Consider the following 6608-nt stretch of genomic DNA (forward strand, 5'->3'; position numbering starts at 1 on the left):
ACAGATTGCCAGAAAACATTTGTGCTGAGAACTGAAATTGTTTTCCAGTAATAAACCTCCACAGACTCTCCCATGCTTGACGAGTGGTGCTCCTTACTGGAGTTTATTATTGATCCAAAAAATATTATTATTATTATTTTTTAAAGATAACCAAGACAACCAAAAAGTAACCCATTCATGTCCATGGAAACTTTTCATTGTGTTAATACCTTGTTTTAAATCTAGAGGCCTAAGCCTATAATACAATTACCTGCATATGTCTGATTTTGGCTTATCTGGGTAACTTCAGGGTTAACACTGGATTTTCTGGTTCACTACCTACTGCTATAGCTTGCTATGACAACTTATGCTGTAACTGAACAATCGATTATGCAGAAAATAACTTCACAATTCTTAAAATATCTCTTGGACCCCTGTGCACGATAGTGGGAAGGTGTAATTTTTTTAAATTTTTTTTTTAAAATACGTTTAATGTCTTAGTGTTTCCCTGATTTTATTCCTCTTCTTTTTCTATTGGCAACAAAAAATGTATAACACATTTTAAATAGTTTATTAAATTCATTTAGATACTTAATAAATGTCATAATATGATATTGATTCTCTGCTGGCAGAATAGATTTGATGAATGTGTTATGGTCCTGAGCCTGTGGACTCAGTGGTTTTGGTTTTGATTATTATCTTATGTTTCAAGTTAATTCTTGTTAGGATTATCTGTTTTTTGATTTTGAGCTCCTTTTGTTCTGTGTCTCTGTGCCTGCCCTGGTCCAACGTCTCTGTGTTCCCTCCCTGTTGCCATGTCTGATGTCTTAGAGTTAAGCTCATGTCTGTGCATACCTGTTGCATTTCCTGTTTTACTTTGATAGTCTCTGTCCTGTCATCTTTGCCCTTCATTCCCTGTGTTCTATCTGCGTTTCAGGTTTGTTTAGTTAGTCTTTCCAGTTTAGGTTTTGCAGTGTAGCAGCTCTTGTGTTCAGCCCTTGTTTGTAGTTTGTTTCACCCCTCTGTAAATAAAGTTATATCATAACAAATCCTACATCTGTGCTTGCACTTGGGTCCTTCTCTCCACATCACACAACTAACGACGCAGCTGTGACAGAATTCAAGTTGTTAAGCTGTACCTTACTGAAACCACAGGGATGGTTGCAGATCAATTTGGTGATTTAGAAAGCCATTAAATATTGTTTTATTGTTTGTTTGTGTCTCTTTCGCACTCTAGGAATCACAGATCAATCAGACAATCAATCAAATTTATTTCACAAGCTCAAGCGATTTCCACATCTTCTTCATTAGTAAGGTTTGATGTTTGAATGATTCCAGTTTAAAGTTACAAAGCTCTAATGTGCATCCATCAACAGCAGTGAGAGCACACACAGTGATAAAACTATAAACTGCTATTAAAATGTTTATTGCTAAATCTCCAGATTAACTGAGCAATTTGCAGACAACAACTGAAGGTGAGATTCGAGCTATAAATACACAAGAGGTAATCGGGGAGAGGGTAAGAAAAAACAAATAAACATCTGAAGCTACTTCAAAAAATGGCAAAATAAGCAAAATTATAAACACACCAAAATTAAACAGGAAGCAAAGCATAACTAAACAAGGGAACAAGATATTAAACTGGAATGGAGGCAAACACAGAACCAAGACTAACAGAGGGTCAGAGAGAGTACAGGGGGAACTGACAGAAAACTGAAAGACAACAAGCTCCAGAAAACCCTCAATAACTAAAACTCACAAGAACTAAAGACTCAATATGCAAAAGAATATCATAGAGAGAGAGAATAAAGCAGTAAAGCAAAGAAAAAAAAAGTTAAAAATTAAAAAAAAAGAGAACCCAATAATAAATTATACTGAAAAAATAAAGAGTGAAAAACAAAACACTGAGTCAAACACCTAGGAACTGTGACAGTTTTATGCCTCCCTGTGTTTCTGAAAATCTCTGAACTGTTTGTAGGTTGAACAGTTCCATCAATGCAGCAAATCAATTCACACTTAAGCTTGATTACTTTCTCAGTTACAATTTCAATGCTTCATATATGTGTGAAATTTGTAAATTTGCCTTTATGTGATAATTTCTCACATGAGCTGAGAGTTTCTCAGTATGGCAGTAGACACCGGTTTGAGCCCTAACTAAATTTGGATAACTAAAGAAATTTTTCATGATGAAGATGAACTTTCACATTGTTTTACTCTCAGACTCAGTCCCACACATCTAGGGCCTATTGGTTTTTTACCTTGCTTTGTTGAACAAGGATGTGGGAAGCTAGTAAAAAAATGAGAGCAATGGAAAAATGTTTTCATTACTCTCCTTAGTCGTTACTTGTCTTTCAGCAAGGTTATACAAAACAGCACAAAGCAGAAAAATGAAGCATAGGCAAAGAATGAGACCATTAAATCAAAAACAACTCTAAGGTAAATAAGGTAATTCTCTGAGAAGGCCAATCGTCCACACCGTTGAGTTGTTTAATTTTTATTCTTTTTTCCAATCTGCTGTGAAAATTCAAGTCATGATAAAGGTGTGCTTGTTGTGTCAGTAGCTGGAGCATAGAATATAATCCAGCTAGTCCTGTTTTTAGCAATACAGGCATGACTTTCAACTGCCTATGACCAGTTTACTTACCCCTACCAGTGCAAAGTGGGCTTTATTTTTATTTTTGTTTCATGAAGAATGTGCCAAACCTGTGAAATAAGACAATCAAACTTGGTGTGTAAGATCTGATTCTCGTTTAGCACCATCTAAGATGCAATGGATGACACAGGTTTGATACATCAAGTAATTTCTAATGAAATTCCAGCCTCTCCCTCAAGAGTTTTTGAGGAGGCCAGACGCAAGTAAACTTGTACTTTAGTGTTTAAACCTGTAAATCTTCTTGGGTCCCCTGTTTCTGGTTTTCCTAGTTCCTCTCTTTAATAGTGTTTGTCTTTACAGCTCTCCATGTGATTGGTGGAAGTGTGACAGTAGTTCAGGGAGGTACCGCTATTTTACCGTGTCATATCACTGATACCAACGATGACCTGACACAAATTACCTGGCAGAGGAGGACAAGAGAAAAACCTCTCAATGGCAATTTTATTACTATGTAACCCAGAAATGGACTACAGATTGTCAATGGACATGATGGCCGATTTAAATATGTCATAATTTTTGATGACAAAAATGGAACTCTCCAGTTATCCAATGTTGCCCTGAAGGATGAAGGCAGATAAACGTGCATCTTCACCTTATTTCCGAGTGGAAATCAGAAGATTGAGATACCTCTAAACTTGCTTACTATGAAAAACAGACAAACAAACATTTGTGAGACAGAGAATTACTTTCACCATCCTTTCACCCACTATGTTGATTTATTTTAGTGGTGCCTCACTGGTGACAAAGTGAGGATGACCCTACATCGGTATTTTTAACAAAAAAGACACAACATCAAAATTCTGTAAACACCTTTGTCAACATACTTCTCTTTGTTGAGGGGTATTGTGACATTTGGTGTCACTCACTTACAATAGTCAAAAAAATCAATATTAAAATAAAAACATAAAAGAAAATTTAAAAAATTAAAACAAAATACAAATGTATTTTTATTCAGTCATCAATTTTAATTGTTTGTGGTTGAATGCTGCAGAACCAGCGATTCATTCTAAGATTGCAGAAATATAAAACATAATTCTCTTAGTTTGGGAGTTTATTTTGGACTCAGTACAAAATAAGTAAGACAACAGTAATGCTTATTGAGGGTCACTATACCTCTAATTTAGAGCTCCAAGCTATTTAGAGCAATGTATGTGAAAATCATGAATCTATATTCATGAAATTAGAAGACAGGAAGGAAGGAAAATGTGATGAGAAACAGCATTCTGTGCTTCAAAATCTCAAACAGAAAGGCACCGTAAACATGAAGGTCCTAATAAACATGTCATGGTCCTGGGTCGGTGACCCAGCGCTTTTAGTTCGTTATCATTTTCTTGATGATGATTGTTTAAGTTCTATCTGTTATATTCAGTCTGCGTCTGTATCTGTTTGTCTATGGTGTCACCCCATCTGGTTGTGAATCTGTCTGTTTAGTTCAATGTCTTGTCTGGTTCCATGTGTCTGAGTTTCCTGTTTTATTGTGAAGGCCTGTGTCGTATGTGAGTGTGCTCAGTTTACGTTTCCCCTGTCCCGTCAGCTCAGATTCCTCCCAGCTGTGTTGCCCTCCTGTCTCTCATCCCCTGATTACTGGTGTGTGTATTTAAGCCCTATGTGTTCTCCTGCCTGTTGCCGGTTCGTCTGTGTTACGTCGTGTCAGTCTGTGGGCCACGGTGTCCTGTCCCTCGTCTGTGTCTCTCTGTCTCTCACCCCATTCTGGTACCCTCTCAGGTTTGTCATTTAGCTTTCCCGGTTTAGGTCTTTAGTTTTGTCTTCCCTCTTGCCTGTTTTGCCATCTCACCACTGTGTAAATAAAACTTCACCAGCATTATCATCTACTGCCTGCGTTTTGGGTCCTTTCTCCCTTCATACCACACGACTCGCCTCGGCAGCCGTGACAAAACAGAGCTGTGCCAGCAGTAAAAGAATTGTTTCTAAAATAGCTTTGGAACGAAATGGAAAAGTAACCAGAATTTACTAAAATATATCTGATACTTTTGTACTTTTGATAGCATTAATATTTCCTTGGTTCAAGATGAACACATTTCTCACTACATTTTTTGCAGTCTCTCCTACAGAAGTAAACAGTTCAGTGGACTGAGAGGACTCATTTGAGTGTGTTACAGAAGCAAATTCAAATTTTAATTTCAGCACTCAGGCCATTTTTTTTTTCAAGTTCACTCTTCTAAAAGTTTTGGACTTTGGGCAGATCAAATGAATAAACCACTCTCCTCCTATCTGATTGACAGTTTCATAGCAGAGTTGAGTGTGGAGTGAAGTGTTGTGATATGCATCAACAGACTTTTGCTCATCTGCTGGGACACTGACTCCTGGTAGAGTCCATCACCCACTGGGAATTGGTCTGACTTACTACCACCAATGCAGAACAAGCCTGCCACTGTGGCTGTACAGTAGTCAAGTGTCTCATAATAATGGCCACATACCTGGCATTCTCAAAGCAACCCACACAAGAAACCCCAGTGAAAACCGCATTGTTCCTCTTGAATCTGACATTCAACAGACGGACTCTGCAGTACTCTGGCACAGACCTTCCCAGAAAGACTACACTTCATCCTGGAGCATCTGGACTCCCCAGGAACCTACGCCAGGATCCTGTTTGTGGACTTCAGCTCTGCCTTCAACACCATCCTTCCAGACCATCTCCAAGGCAAGCTCTCCCAGATGAATGTGCCTGATCCCATCTGCCGGTGGATCACTGACTTCCTGACGGACAGGAAGCAACATGTGAGGCTGGGAAAGAATGTCTCGGACTCCCGGACCATCAGCACCGGCTCCCCTCAGGGCTGTGTTCTTTCTCCTCTGCTCTTCTCCCTGTACACCAACTGCTGCACCTCCACCCACCAGTCTGTCAAGTTTGCAGATGACACCACCGTTATTGGACTCATCTTGGACGGGGATGAGTCTGCCTACAGGAGGGAGGTTGAACGTCTGGTGTCCTGGTGCAGCCACAACAACTTGGTGCTGAATGCCCAGAAGACAGTGGAGATTGTTGTGGACTTCAGGAAGCACACAGCCCCACTCCCCCCCATCATCCTGACTGACACCCTCATCACCTTTTTGGACTCATTCCGCTTCCTGGGTACCACCATCACCCAGGACCTGAAGTGGGAGCCCACCATCACCTCCGTCAAAAAGAAAGCCCAGCAGAGGATGTACTTCCTGAGGCAGCTGAAGAAATTCAACCTGCCAACACGGACGATGATGCAGTTCTACACTGCAATCATCGAGTCCATCCTCACCTCCTCCATCACTGTGTGGTACGCTGGAGCCACTATCAGGGACAAACAGAGACTGCAGCGTGTTGTTGTTCTCTGCTGAGAAAGTGATTGGCTGCAGACTCCCATCTCTGCAGGACCTGTACACCTCCAGGACACTGGGGCGTGCAGCTCGGATCTCAGCTGACCCTTCTCACCCTGGACACAGTCTGTTTGACCTGCTCCCCTCAGGCAGGAGGCTCCGGTCCATTCGCACCAGTACCTCTCGCCATAAGAACAGTTTCTTCCCCTCTGCTGTCGGACACATGAACAATAACCGTATGACTGTTCCCACCACTAACACATGACTCTACACTGTGTTCACTGCATCATTCCATGTTTGGCACTGATCACCACCTGCACTCATGTATATATCATGTATATATCATGTATATATCTATCTACTTAGCACTTTTAATTCTTATTTTTATGTCTATTTAAGCATTATATGACAATGTTTGCCCTAAGTACCGCAGCAATTTCCTAATGTTGTAAACCTGCTCAACATTTGGCAATAAAACCCTTTCGCTCACTTCGAAAAAACATCGGTACAAATTATAAGTCTGTATCATAATGTCTGGTGTTTTCGTGTTTGTTGGTTTGTTTTTGCGAGTTGGTTAGATTCCGCTCCAGCCGGTCAGAGAATCCCCCGCCCCTCCCTTCCTTCCCTCCCCATCTCCAGCTGCCTCCCTCTTCCCGCTCCACCA

This window comes from Copadichromis virginalis, linkage group LG16 (genome assembly GCF_057382275.1).
Source record: "Copadichromis virginalis isolate Kocher_CV1m ecotype Utaka linkage group LG16, C_Virginalis_male_GT1.1, whole genome shotgun sequence".
Classification (NCBI taxonomy): domain Eukaryota; kingdom Metazoa; phylum Chordata; class Actinopteri; order Cichliformes; family Cichlidae; genus Copadichromis; species Copadichromis virginalis.